Source organism: Microtus oregoni, unplaced genomic scaffold (genome assembly GCF_018167655.1).
Source record: "Microtus oregoni isolate MIOR12 unplaced genomic scaffold, Mior012 000074F_ref0000038, whole genome shotgun sequence".
Lineage (NCBI taxonomy): Eukaryota > Metazoa > Chordata > Mammalia > Rodentia > Cricetidae > Microtus > Microtus oregoni.
The window spans coordinates 5,938,629-5,954,031 of record NW_024544004.1 but is presented as its reverse complement, the minus strand read 5'-3'; the positions used below and the strand labels follow the sequence as shown (position 1 = coordinate 5,954,031).

The following is a 15,403-nucleotide window of genomic DNA, read 5'->3' as shown; positions in this document are numbered from 1 at the left end:
GTCAAAGAAAGATAGATTTTAGATAGACTTTATCTATAGTGCCTACTCTATTTGGGAATGCTATTTCAAAGCTGAAAGGCCTTAATTATGGACATTCTGTGTACATCCTTGAGTAGGCATTTCAGGTAAAAATCTTGATATATTGTTGAGACATAATGGGTGTAGCTTTTCTGATATTTCTTTTTTAAAGCTTGTTTTATTTTAATGACTGATCCACCTGAGGCCACACAAAGCCCTCTATGTCCAGACATGAGTGAAGCTTTCTTTATTTCTCGGTCTCTTCCTCCTTGAACAGTCTTGATGACCTCCTCCTTCTTGGCCTGCAGGGGCTCCTCCTGGGCTTTCGTGTTTCCTTGGTTTTAGACCTATGCATCTCAGCTTTGTCAGCGAGGAGCTTCTTGTGGGCCTTGTCTGCCTTTAACTTACAGATATGCTCCATGAGAATCCGCTTGTTTTTGAAGATATTCCTTTAAACCTTCAGATACAGTCTGTGATACACATGGCGGTCAATCTTTTTGGATTCAGGTATTTCCTGAGAAGTCTGTGTAGGATCCGCATCCTTCTCATCCAGGTCACCTTCTTGGGTATTTGAGCTTTGACAGTACCCATCTGCTTCCCTATGTCCATAAGCCTGCCCTTCTTCTGCCGAGATAAAATTTTTTTTTCTGGCATCGAGCCCAGATCAGCTCATCTTTGATCAGCTTTCAGATCTGATGCCAGGTGTTGGCATTGGCAATTTCATTGGTCTCATTGGGGTCCAACTAGACCTCCTTTTTACCAGAGGATGCTAGAGGCCAGCCTCTTTCATAGCCTGTGCATACTCATGGCTGCAGACACAGCAGCGAAAGGGGCTTCCCTCATATTTCTTTGAGACACAATCTTACAATAGAATTCCTGGTCCTCCGGCTCTTACAGTCTTTCTGCCCTTTCTTCTGCAATGTTTTTGAGCCTTTTTTGAAGATGCTATCTTGTAGATTTATCTGTTGGACTGAGCATACTTTTCATTTTGGCCAGTTGCAGCTTTCTGTATTGGTCTCTATCTGTTGTAAAACTCAGCTTCTTTGATGAGGACTGAAAACTACACTTACCTGTTGACAGAACAATGAATTTAAGAATGCAGTTAGGAATTATGCTTTTCTAGTAAAGTGTTAGTAGGAGACTCTTTTCCCACTTCTGTTACCTCGATTCACGCTCTCTTCTTTAATAATTTGTTGCATGTGTATACATTACATTACATTACACATGCATGCACACATATATACATACATGTAAAGTGTGTATATATATACCTATATAGTTATAATTATAGTTATACTACTTCTTCCACTTTTGTTCTTCTGTATATGTGTCAGGAGCTGAGCACATGGGATTGGAAAACCTATATGGGAGTTCATCCCTGGAGGAAACTGATTCTCCCTTTCTCTTCTTCATTGATTACCTTCATCTAGGGATGGGACAATTTAGATTTCCCCTGCCTGTGTTGACATGTCAACTGGTGCTGTCCTTATGGTGATCTCGTTCAGGCAACTATATATATATATATATATATATATATATATATATATATATATATATATTGTTACGAATTCATGAATGCTGTTTCCCTGTAACATCTAGGGATACTATTTAGCAGCAAATATCCTGGGCCTCTGGATCTTGCAATCTTTCTACCCCCATTTCTGAGGTTTCCCCTGAGCTGTGTGTGTAGGGACTGTATTGTAGGTGCACCAGTTGAAGTTGGTGACCCCAAAGTTGTTTTCTCTCTTCATACTGGTCGTTTAACCAGTTATGGATGTCTGCAATAGGCTTCATATGTTGCCAAAAGAGACATCACTGATGAGGCCTGAAACTACACTTACTTACATGTGGATATAAAGATAAATATTTAGACTTTATTTTCGTGTGGGTATAAATATAAATATTTAGAATACAGTCATAAATTATATTGGTTTAGGAAAATTTCAATAAAAGGTTCTCCTCTTGGGTCTATTAGCTCTTCAGCCAATGGTAGTTGGATAAGTTTACAGTACCAGATATAAATTCCCTCTTGTTGAGTGGGTCTTAAGTCCAGCTAGACTGTTTGTCAGTCACCTCCAAGATAAAAGTGCCACATAACAGGTATGCACATGCAATAAAAATAAATATTAAAAATAAGTTTACTCTTCAATGAAATAGAAATTTCCTTCATTATTTCATTTTCTATATTCATACTTTTATTTCATGAATAGTTTATAATTTGAACATGTATGATATTAAGAATTCTGCTCTGTATATTTCCCATATTTTTAGCTCTTTCCTCAAGCAATTTATTTAAAAGTTGCCAGTCTTCCACTAATTTATGAGAGAGGCACTTTAACTAACTAAAATGTGGGGCTACCCTTTCCCCACTAATTTAAATAGAAACTTTTTATCATGTATTAAATTTCCCTGATAAAGTAATATTTTAAACTGATTCTCTAATTCTTAAGGATAAACTTTTGAACTATTTTTGCCACTTCTGAATCCAAAAGATGACTAGATGTGTAAGTATAATTCTCAACTATTGATTAAAAGTAATATTCTTAGTGTTATTATTGTTTATTAAATTTTTAAGTTTATACTAACAGTGGGTTTCATTAAGTACTTTCTAACATTTGTGCTATTGATCAACAATTCATTAGTATATTATATGTTAAGAAAGACAAGAAACTGTTAAAAAGTACTGGACAATTTGGGATCAGTGAGATGGCTCAGTGAACAAAGGTGCTTGCTGCAAAGACTGAAAAAATTAATTTTGATCCTCCAAACCCACATGGTGGAATGAGAGAACTGACTTTCGCAAGTTGTTTTCTTAGCTCCACATGTTTGCACATGTGTGAATACATTCGTGCATACACACATGCACACACAGGCATTAACTGAATGTACAAAAATATTCTAAAATTCAGGCCACCTTTCCTCTTGAAATTAATGTTACCTCTCTTTTGTATCTTATTTCCCATCTCTTCTTTAGATTAATATTGTAGCCCAGGTTAACTTGGAACTCACTATGTAGCTTAGGCTGGCCTTGAGTGTGTGAATTCGCTTGCCTCAGCCCTTCAGGAGTTACCATTACAGGTGTGAGCCACCATGCCTGGACTTAACGTCTATGCTTTTTTATTGTTAGTCACAATATTTTAGTTAGCTGTTTAAATAATAGACTTCCAATGGCTGGGGATGTAGCTCAGTTGGTAGAGCAACCATTTAGCATCCACTTAGGGCCTCATCAACTGAGCACGATGCACATGCATGTAATCCCAGCAAGCAAGAAGTGGAAGCGGAATGATCAGAAGTTCAAAGTCATCAGTTTCATAATGAATCTGAGCCCAGCTAGGGCCTGTCTCAAAAAAGAAACTCTCATATATATTAAATGTAATTGTTTTTCTTTTGTAATATGGTTCTGGGATAGAACCTTGTACATACTAAGCACGTTCTCTGTGAGCTAACTCCAGTTCCACTAATCATTTCCATTTTTTCCTTGCCATGTCGAGAATCAGACAGGACCTTGCACATGCTAGCCATTTGCTCTATCACTGAGTTACACCCTTCAGCATCTCATCATTCATTTTCAACATAACAAAAAAGTTCAACGATTTTTCTAAATGATTAAAAACTGAACATAGGACTGGGGGTAGCTAAGCCAGTAAGGTGCTTGTTGCACAAGCTTGTGTACCTGAATCTGGATCTCCAGCACTAGTATAAATGCTGGGCATGCCTGGAAGTCTACCTGTAATCTCGGCACTTGGAGCCAAAGGAAAGATCCCTGGAGTATGCTACTAGCTAAGCTAGCTGAGTCTCTAAGTGCTGGGTTCAACTGAGAGACCATGACTGAATATATAAAACCAAAAGCAACCAAGGAAGGTACTTGGTAGCAACCTCTGACCTCCAAACACATGCATACCTATACACACCACACACCAGCACACACCTGTACAAACACACACACACACACACACACACACACACACACACACACACCACATAGATACACCAGGGAAATGCACCTTGTTATAGATAAACTGATTCGTTTTTTAGAAATGTAAATTTTAAAGCTTTTTTTTTGTATTTAATAGAAGTCAAGAATGTTTGTGTTGCTGCCTCATAAGTAACATTTTTGGCCAGAGTGCCATTTTGTAGGGAAGCAGGGTTTATCACCTCATTGCACTTCTGGACCAAATGGGAGGTGTCCCTAGTCAAGACAAATTAAATCAGCATCTCTGGGTATTGGTTTAAGTAGTTTCAAAAGTTTCCCAGAAGATTCGCTAATATGCAGCAAATATGGAGAATTATTGAACTAAAGGTACTTCAAAACCATAAACTGATTGAAAACTATTTTGTAAAATGATACTGAAGTTATAAAACTATGACAGGGTATTTATCGCGGGTCACAGTTCAGTTTTTGCTTCTTCTCTGTGGCCCCCTTGAAATTTATTGGTAAAGTTTTTGCAGGTGTCTTTCATCTTTCCTTAGTTCTGTCCTGAGTACTTTGAAGGAAGACAAATGGCATTTGTTTACTTGAGACTCCATTATATAATTAACAATAAAGTTATCAAAACTATGAATACCATTATCTCCACCTAAAAATCTGTGTAGGGCTATAAATGCAAAATTTTTGTTTACATTTTATTCAAGTACTTATGGATATCTACTCTTTTCAATAACATAAATTTTGGCTTTGGTGATTTTCAAAACATATGTCTAGATATGACCTTACCCTTTGAAATCCAGGCCCACATGCTCAACTGCCTATTAGTATTTGCCTCCTGGTAATATAATGGGATTCTGTAACTTAATATGTCTAAGAGAGAACTTTTGATTTAAGTGTCTAAATTCAATCTTCACTTAGTATTTTCAATTTCAGTAAAGGGTACCTGCGTATAACTTTTTCTGGGGAGACACAAAGTAATCCCTCCAGATAGGACACTGATAGACCAAAGAAATGATTCTGTCCCAGTCTTTCTTGGTGAAACAGTGAGGACTTCTTTTTTTGTTTCTAGCAGGAGCATTTGGGGGATTACTAAACAGCCACATTACTGAAAAAGTTGCACCCCAGTGTAGGAGAGTCATGGCAGCTGCATCACTGGGGTGAATCCCAACACTAGTCCACCTCCCATATACTCTAGCACATTGACCATTAGAAGTATGTGAGGCAGGGTTATGTGCAGCAGGAACCAGGCAGGAAGTGTTGGTGGCTGAATTTCAGGTGAGGGGCTCATGGACCTCTCCGCCTCCCTGCATGTTGGAATGTTAATAGGCCTAATCTTATTAGGTTTTACTGAAGATAGTTGCTTGAATCAATCATTTCATTAGCATTTTTTTCAAATGATTTATTTGGTGAAATTCATGCAGGAATAGGAGAAATCTACTGGAACTTTTTTTTTGATTATTCTGAAGTATTTTTTTCTACTAGAAAGACAATATAATGGTTATCTCTTCAGCTATACTTACATAATTATAGTTATATTTTTGTGTTCCTAGTGATGGAGCCCAGAGTTTTGTGTATATCGATAAGTGTTATAGCTCTTACATTTTAATTACTGATTTTCAGACCAAGTTTCTTTGTAATAATTACAAGTTTTTACTTTCTCTTAAAATATATTGTTTTGAAGTCATTTTATTTCACATATTCAAAATATTATACAGTTCTTGTTCTTTTCTTGTGTGTATAATGGGTGTATGAGTGTTTGTGCATAATGTCATGTGGAGGATGGAGAACTCCTTGCTTTCAGTCCCAGTTAAAATGGGGACACATTGTTGTTCACTTCCTGTGCGACCAGGCTTGATGACTTGTGTTCCTGTCTGCCTCTCATCTCAAAGTAGGAGTACAGGCATTATATACATGCCTCATCATACCTGGTGTGGGTTCCCACATAGGCCTCCATAGTTTTGTAACAAGGACTTTACCCACAGAGCCATCTTCCTAGTTTCCCTTTTTATTTTGATTCTTAAATTGCCTGATTTTTTAGGAAGAGAATATTCCTTGTCTTCTTGATAAATCTATTAATTTTCCAAACTTCTTCGTTTATCAACTGTAATCGGCATAATAACCAGGCTAGCTTAATATGAAACAGCAAATTTTAATGAAGGGAGAGCTTACAACACCAGGGATCCAGCGATGGGCAGGAAAATACAGAAAGGACGAGCAGGGTTAATGCCCACCAGATTTATAGTAAACACTAGCCCGAGGCAAACACGCCCCCCATTGGGCTGAGCTTACCCTACAATCAACAAAGCAGGAAAAAAAACAGACTTACTTTGTACATTGCTTGCTTAATTTTTACTTTCTTTGAAATTACACATTACTTTTAGGAATTCTTGTCAGTATACATTTTAGTAAGAATGAACCAACGAGTGCTAGAATAGCATACTTCTCTCATTTCATTGGTTAGACTACCTTACATGCCCACCCTAAAACAGTTTCTATCTAGAGAAATGATTCTTATTAGAATTCAGTGGGTTTAGAAGGAGCACACTGGCATTACTTATCCTCCATAACTACATGGTGTGACTTTTGCTGAATAATTTGGCTAAGAACATGGAAAAATCCATGTCAAATGGACTGGAAAACTTTCTCCCTACTGACTAGCTTTCATAGTGTTGGAAGGTGTTATGCAGGAAGCTGAGGGAGAAGTCTCCATTATTTCAATTATCCTACCCAGTGCTAGATTCTGAATGCAGCATTACCAATCTCGCAGGGAAAATGTGCCCTCCGATGCAATAGTGACATGACTGTTATAGGTTAACTAACTACTTTCTGATTTGATATGAGGCTAACCTCACAGGAGGGAATTTCATGCCTGGTACTGTAATTTAGATCAAGATCCCATGAGTAGGGAGATTATAGGCCGGGATTAAACATGCTGTTATTATTTTAGCACATAGTCATGCTGTCAAATTAATTTCTAAATATTTAAATTTATAGTCATATAAATTTACTTGGGCTACTCTCAACCTTGATCAGAGAAGCTTCTATTTTTATTTAATTATATCTTTTAATTTTGGGAATTATCGTTGCATCATTTCCTCTTCCCCATTCCTCCCTCCATACACTCTTTTTTCCCCATACACTCTTATATACTTCTCCTGTTCTATTTCAATTCAGGGACTCTTCTTTTTCATAAATTGCAGTCATATATTTATATGTATATACAAATATATTGCTAAATATAACCTGCTCAGTCTGCATAATATTACTTGTATGTATGTTTTAAGGGCTGAATATTTGGTATTGGATAACCAATTGGTATATTTTTCCCTGGAAAAGACTATTTATCTTGCTCTCAGCATTCCTTCATTGCTTGTAGTTTTTTTTTCCTGTAGGGTGGAGGCAAGGTACCTTCTGGCATTAATAGGAGACAAAATCTCTTAGCACCCTAAGGCGATGATCCCTACGCTTGGGTACAGGAGTGGCTTTGTAGGTGTATCAGTTGGGACTGAGCTCCACAGCTCTGTATTTTGTGTGACTGTGGTTCTCTGTAGTCTCTGCCTGTTGTGAAGAAAGGTCTCCTTGATGAAGGGTGAGAACTATGTTTATTTGTGGGTATAAGAACAAATATTTAGAGTTTGGTTAGAAGTTTGGGTGGTTTTGTAAAGTGGCCGATGTAGGTTCTTCTCCAAGATCCATGGCTCTACTAGCCCTGGGTAGCTGGTTAAATTTCCAGTACCAGGAATGTTTTCCCTCTTGATGGCCAGGTTTTAAGCCCAATTAGAAAGCTGATTGTTGTCGCCAGGATATGCTAACCACTAGTGCACCCTTGTGGTTCTCATGCAACACTGATCTTTTTGATGGTTCTTTGACATTATAGCTTAGTAGGACTGTTTGCTTCCCGTCTTTCTTTGGAAGCTTACAAGGCACCTTTTAGTACCATGAAAACTAGTTCTAATGGAGGAGGTCTTCAGGTCAGTTTCACCTCAGGGCCCTCTGGGCTCTGTGTCTGAAGTTTATAGTGTCTTCTGTGATAGAGGCTTACCTTCTACCTGTGTAGAGGAAGTAAGAATAATAGCAATTTCCTTTTATGTTTTGGGAGACTATTGGATAAGTTTGAAAAATAGGGATTTTCATGACTGATATTGGGGTTTTTGTTAGGTCATCTTTGGCTCTTGGAGGGCGCATTGACAGTCCAGATGAAAGAATCTAATTTAAACCGTATGTGTATATACAGTTTATTTATATTATATATTTTAAAGGAAGAATGTTAATATAATTACTAAGATTTTTTTTTAAACTTCCTTAGAACTATTTTATCTTTCTTTCTCCTTCTCTTTGTATTTCTCTCACCTCCTTAAATAGAACTTCTGCATTTTTCTATTTTCATGATCAGATCATTTATACCCTGATATTCTCTTTTCTATTGTTTTTCCATTACTCCCCACCCTAACAATAATCCTTTTTTTACTTACCTGGAACCTACAGTCATTCCAGGACATGTACCTCACATCAGACAACCTGAGACTAGGAGCCTCACATGAGTGAGAACACACAATGTTTGTGTTTCAGGGTCTGGGTTATTTCACTGGGTATGGTCTGTTGAAGGCGTAAGTCATAAACAATGCCACACCAGTTTGGAATTATGATTAATAGGGTGGTATTTATTTAAAGGGGAAAAAACTTACAGATCACTATCAGCCCTCTGCGCAACCAGGAAGGGAGTCTAGTAGCCGGTGGAGCAGGAAGTGAAGAGAGAGAGGAGAGGGAAGTGGCAGCTTTTTTAAAGAGAGAGAGACCACGCCCCAATGGGCTGGTATCTCAGCAGCTATAGGCTGGAGGAATGGGAGGACCTCCCACAACACCTCCCCCTTTTGTTTAAATAAGAGAGTTCTAAACCTACTATGAAATTATATACAATAAGTACAAATATCCTATTCTAACTAGCTTAGGTCTTGTATAATAAATAACTTGGCCAAGTCATTAGAGAAAGTAACTACATTTATATAGTCTTCAACCCCATCAAAGATCTGAGAAGGGAAATAATGTTAGCTGGGTAATTAGGAAGTTCAGTAAAACAACTTCCAAAACATGCAACAAATCACAGAGACAACAAGCTACCTCGCAATCACCCAAAGTCAAGTTAGCAGCGTTGAAGCAACCAACTTTGGCTAAGGCCTAACATAACTGACATACCATTTTCAAAGGCATGCAACTTTTCAAAACTATCTTACCCTGTCTTGGCAGGATATGACAGTCCTGTTTTATCCATTAATGCACGTTCGGTATCTTTGTCAGTGGTTGAGATATGGGCATTTCTTTGCCCCAAGGCCAGTTCTGCCAAAAAGAAAGGCTCCAGGTGGAGTGTCTTTGGTGCTCAACATTCTCTCAGGAATAAAGTGGTGTTGCCAGGAGCAACTGTGTCTCACTACCACAAAACTCTGAGTTAGATTAAAGGCCATTTTCTACAGCTCTTTGAAGAAGTTGAAGATTATCTATCTATACTGAGTATAATCTCTATATATCTAAAGAACCTGATTAGTCTAATTATAAATGACAAACTTAGATGACTATTAGTCTATATAATTCTCAATATCTATCTAACAAAGACTAAGACAATAAACGACTGTGAAACAAATGAGGACAATGACCTCCAAATATGAACAATGTACAAATATACATTGCAGTAGGTAAATATATATCAATACACAAACATTATATAAGTATCTTAATCAGAGGTAGAAATGTGCACTGCAATATGGTAAATATATACTATATATATATATATATCAATACAATATATGTCAATACATAAAAATGTTTTAAACAGAAGTAGAAACAAGCATGCATACAATAGTCAATATAATTTAACTTTGTATCAATATACAAGAATCTATATCAATATATTTGTCTAAAAACAGTAACTCACAATTACAAATCTATTATCCCATCATCCCTCTTTTTTTTTTCAAAATGATCCCTGAGCTTATAAAATTCCTCCTCTAACCCTCAATCATATACAAATTATAATCAACCCCTAAATGATGTCCCTAAACCCAAGGGCAAACTTTACTGGGAGAGGGGACGTCGTCCTCTTGAATTACTTCCAGCTGTCATGAGGGCGACGTTCTTTCTGGGGGATCCTGTGAAAGTAAAATGATGGTTAAATTTCAAGATCAATGTCTTTTAAAATTGCCAATAGTCTCTGAGTATTTTGTGCAGGTCTGGCCAAAATGTTGTATAAGATGTGCACCATTTCAGCTAACCAAGTTGGAACTCTCTTGTGCAGCTGGTACCCAAAGCAGGTCTTGTAATAGCGCTATCAGTATCATGACGTCATATCAACCAGGTGAAGTTGTTGTTATGGGGCCCCATCTTCTTCCTGGAAACTTCGAATGTCACTTCAGGAAAAACTCATTGTTCATTATGAAAAACTTAAACATTAATCATATATATATATATATATATATATATATATATATATATTCACTGAAAGGCATGATAGAAATATTCAATGAAAAGTATGATAGATATGAAGAAAAGCAAAGATGTTTTCTAAACTCATATTTCTTTCTGTCCCATATCATGGCTCTTGACATGAGACAGAAACTCTGGGTTTTTCTCTTACTAACAGGCTTGGAATTGGAGAGGGACTGAGCCAGAGTCCAACTTCAAAACCAGCTTTATAAATTTAGAAATATGGTTTAATATATTTTACTTACACAACCCAATCAGTTGTCTTGATATTTCCTTTTGGGCAGGTATTTTTCCATCTGTCAGTATCCAAACATCCAGGGTCCCTTGAATTTTTCAAACGAGTTTTTTCCTGTGGAGATAGGAACAGAACCCTGCCTCCATTCTATATGTTTTTCTTACCACCTGTATGAATATCATCATTGTGGATGAGTTGTCATTTCTCCTTTCCAAGAGGTTTCTCCTCTTCAAATCGAAACTTTATTAATTTTGATGGTATCCACAATTTTTCTTCTCCTGTGGAAACAAGAGCAAAACCCCTTCCCCAACGTAGCACATCTCCTGGCTTCCATTGAGAGGTCAGCACATCTTTGAAATAAATCGGTTGATTTAGTTCAGCAGACTTTTCCATTATCCAATGTCTTTCTGCTGCTGTTGTTCCTTTCTCATTAGCATTAAGAAAATTCAAGGTTAATAAAGCATTATGTAATCTATTTCTGGGGGTATTTTCGGTCCCTTTCTGTTTGTTCAGCATATCCTTTATACTACGATTTGATCTTTCTTTAACTGCCTGACCTGTAGGATTATTTGGTATACCTGTAATGTGTTTTATATTATAATAATCAAAAAAGCATTTCATTTTCGTAGATGCATATGCTGGACTATTATCTGTCTTTATTTGTGCAGGTATACCCATGATGGCCATAACTTCCAATAAATGTGTGATTACTGAATTAGCCTTTTCTGAGCTCAGGGCAGTAGCCCATTGAAAACCTGAATACGTGTCTATGGTGTGGTGTACATATTTTAATTTACCAAATTCCATAAAGTAGAACACATCCATCTGCCAGATTTCATTTCTCTTAGTGCCCTTTGGGTTACTCCCTGCAGGCAACGGTGTTTGATTATAGAAAGAACAAGTAGGACATCTCTTTATAATGTCCTTAGCTTGTTGCCAAGTAATGGAAAATTCTTTCTTTAGGCCTTTACTATTGACATGATGCTTCTTATGAAATTCTGAGGCCTGCAACACACTTCCAATCAATAATTGATCAATCTCAGCGTTGCCTTGGGCTAGAGGAACAGGCAGACCTGTATGGGACCAGATGTGTGTTATGTACATCGGACAAAGCTTATTCCTGATTATGTCTTGTACCTGGATAAACAATGAAGTCAACTCTGTGTCATCTGGTATAAATTCAGCGATTTCAATATGCAAGATTAGTCTTTCTGCATATTGTGAATCTGTAACTATATTAAGAGGTTCTTTAAAATCCCTTAGCACCATGAGAATGGCATATAATTCTGCCTTCTGGACAGAATTATAAGGGCTTTGTTCCACCTTACTCAATTCATCTGACTTGTAACCTGCTTTCCCTGATTTATTTGCATCAGTATAGAAGGTACGGCCTCCAGTTATTGGAGCATCACGTACAATTCTAGGAAGAATCCAAGAAGTTCTTTTTATAAGGTTAAGTCTACCACTTTTGGGATAGTTGCTATTAATTTCTCCCAAAAAATTAGCACAAGCTCTTTGCCACGGTTCATTGTCTTCCCATAACTTTTTTATTTCTTCAGTAGTAAAAGGCACTATAATTTCTGCTGGGTCTATACCTGCTAGTTGACGAAGTCTCAGCTTACCTTTTATAATTAATTCAGAGACTTTATTCACATAAGTTTTTAATTTTTTACTTGGTTTATTAGGTATAAATATCTACTCTAAAATAATATCTTCTCTCTGCATTAGAATCCCTGTAGGAGAAATTCTGAAAGGCAATATGACTAGGATGCAGCTAAGATTTGGTTTCACCCTATCCACATGTGCCTCCTGTAATTTTTCCTCAATCATTGTCAGTTCCTTTTCTGCTTCAGCTGTCAGTTTTCTTGGACTATTCAAATCTTTATCACCATCTAAGGTTTTGTTTAAATGAACTATTAGATCAGGTGTTATCCCAACAGCTGGTCGTAGACTGGAAATGTCTCCTAACAATCTTTGGAAGTCATTAAGAGTCTTTAACCGGTCTCTCCTAATTTGTGCCTTTTGCGTTTTTATTTTCTCTAACCCTATTCTGTAAGTTAGGTAATGAATAGAATATCCTCTTTGAATCTTTTCAGGGGCAATTTGTTATCCCCACCTAGGCAAGACTTTCTTTACTTCTTCAAACATCCTTTCTAAAGTATCTTTATTTGAATCAGATAACAAGATGTCATCCATGTAATGATAAATGATGGACTTGGGGAATTGTTTACGAATTATTTCCAATGGCTTACTTACAAAATATTGGCACAGTGTAGGACTATTGAGCATACCCTGTGGGAGGACAGTCCATTGATATCTCCTATTAGGCTGAGAATTATTTTAAGTAGGCACTGTGAAGGCAAATTTTTCTCTATCCTTTTCTTGTAACGGTATTGTGAAAAAACAATCTTCCAAATCAATAACTATAAGAGGCCATCCTTTTGGTAACAGAGAAGGCAAAGGAATTCCAGATTGTAGTGGGCCCATAGGTTGAATTACTTTGTTGACAGCTCTTAGATCTGTCACCATTCTCCATTTACCAGATTTCTTTTTTACAACAAACACAGGAGAATTCAAAGGGCTGGTTTATTCTTCAATATGGTGAGCATCTAGTTGCTCTTGCACCAGCTGTTCCAATGCCTATAGTTTTTTTCATTTCTTTTTTTTATTGAGAAAAAAAATTTCCGCCTCTTCCCAGCCTCCCACTCCTCCCCCCTCCCCCCACTCCTCTCCCCGTCCCCCCACTCCTCTCCCCCTCCCCCCTCTCCTCTCTCCCTCCCTGTCAAGTCTGAAGAGCAGTCAGGGTTCCCTGCCCTGTGGAAAGTCCAAAGTTCTCCCCCCTCCGTCCTGGTCTAGGAAGGTGAACATACAAACTGGCTAGGCTCTCACAAAGCCAGAACATGTAGTAGGATCAAAACCCCATGCCATTGTCCTTGGCTTCTCAGCAACCCTCATTGTCCGCCACATTCAGAGAGTCTGGTTTTATCCCCTGCTTTTTCAGTCACAGTCCAGCTGGCCTTGGTGAGCTCAAAATAGATCAGCCCCACTGTCTCCGTGGGTGGGTGCACCCCTCTTGGTCCTGACTTCCTTGCTCATCTTCTCCCTCCTTCTGTTCCTCATTGGGACTTTGGGAGTTCAGTCCAGTGCTCCAGTGTCGGTCTCTGTCTCTATCTTCATCCATCGCCAGATGAAGGTTCTATGGTGATATGCAAAATATTCATCAGTATGGCTATAGGATAGGATCATTTCAGGTTCCCTATCTTCAGCTGCCCCAGGAACTAATTGGGGACCTCACCTTGGGCACCTGGAAGCCCCTCTAGGTCCAAGTCTCTTCCCAACCCTAAGATGGCTCCCTTAATTAAGATATGTGCTTCCCTGCTCCCCTATCCAACCTTCCTTTATCCCAATCATCTCGTTGCCCCAAGTTCTCCCCATCCTACCCTTCTCACTTTTCTCTCCCCACCTCCTCTTACCCCCCTCCCACCCCACCCTAAAGATCCTGATTTTTTTTTGCCTGGCCATCTTGTCTACTTCCCCTATCCAGGAGGATAGCTATGTGTTTTTCTTTGGGTTCACCTTCTTATTTAGCTTCTTTAGGATATCAAATTATAGACTCAGTGACCTTTATTTATGGCTAGAAACCAATTATGAGTGAGTATATCCCATGTTCATCTTTTTGGGTCTGGGTTACCTCACTCAAGATAGTATTTTCTATTTCCATCCATTTCCAATGCCTATAGTTTATCTTCAGCTAGAGGCCACTGTTTGATCCATATTGGCTTCTCAGCCATTTTAAAGGTAGGGCTGTTGGTACCTCTAAAGGTTTGGTATTTGCTGTATGTTCTTGTACAGCGTGAATGGCTGGTGACCTTTTTCCATAATACCTCATCATATCCTTCCCAGAATTATGAGTTCCTAGAACTACAGGAATGTTAATCTGGGTATTCCACTGCTGTAGCAGGTCACAGCCCCATAAATTTATGGGCAATATTGGCTATATATATGGCCTTAGTCTTCCTATTTGTCCTTCGGGCCCTATGCATTCAACCCCTCTTGTGCTTTGTTTTACATGAGATAGGGTTCCAATTCCCAGGAACAGAACATCTACCTCTTGAAGAGGCCAATTTGGATGCCAAGATTCTGGGGTAATGATTCTTACATTCACACCTGTGTCTAATAAGCCATCAATAAAAGTGCCATTTATACAGACTCTTAGCTTTGGTCTTTGATCGTTAATAGAAGTCTGCCAAAATATATGTTTATTCTGTCCTACTGGGTTTTTTGACTCATCCTCCACACGTAATTCATCATTTAGACCAGTATTACTTTTTACAGTAGAAATTGGAGCTTTTAATTTTATTGGTGAGGCATCTTCTCCACTGTGAATGGGAATGACTGGGACACTGTTGGCTTGGGGGCCTGCGAGAGGCCCCTCAAGGAGTTTCCCGACAGTATCGGGTTGCCTTGTTTGTCTGTTTTTGACCTGCATTCGTTGGACCAATGTCGGCCTTTACCGCATCTCCTACATATACCTGAATGCCTAGGTCTCCTATTTTTGTCATTCCCAGAGGAGATATTATTCCTAGAAATTCTGTGCCTGCAATCCCTTTTCAGATGTCCTAATTTACCACAATTAAAACACCTGGCAGTTTGATGTCTCCTCATTGCTGTGGAAATCGCTTCTCCTACCCAAGATTCATCGTTATAGCTAAATGTCTCAACATTCATCGTATGCTGAATCCATTCAT

General features: G+C 38.2%; 1 pseudogene; it reads right to left on the bottom strand.

Annotated features, from left to right (window-relative positions):
• Positions 1–265: 265 nt before the first annotated feature.
• On the bottom strand, positions 266–825 carry LOC121441354 (annotated as a pseudogene).
• Between the last annotated feature and the right edge of the window lie 14,578 nt (positions 826–15,403).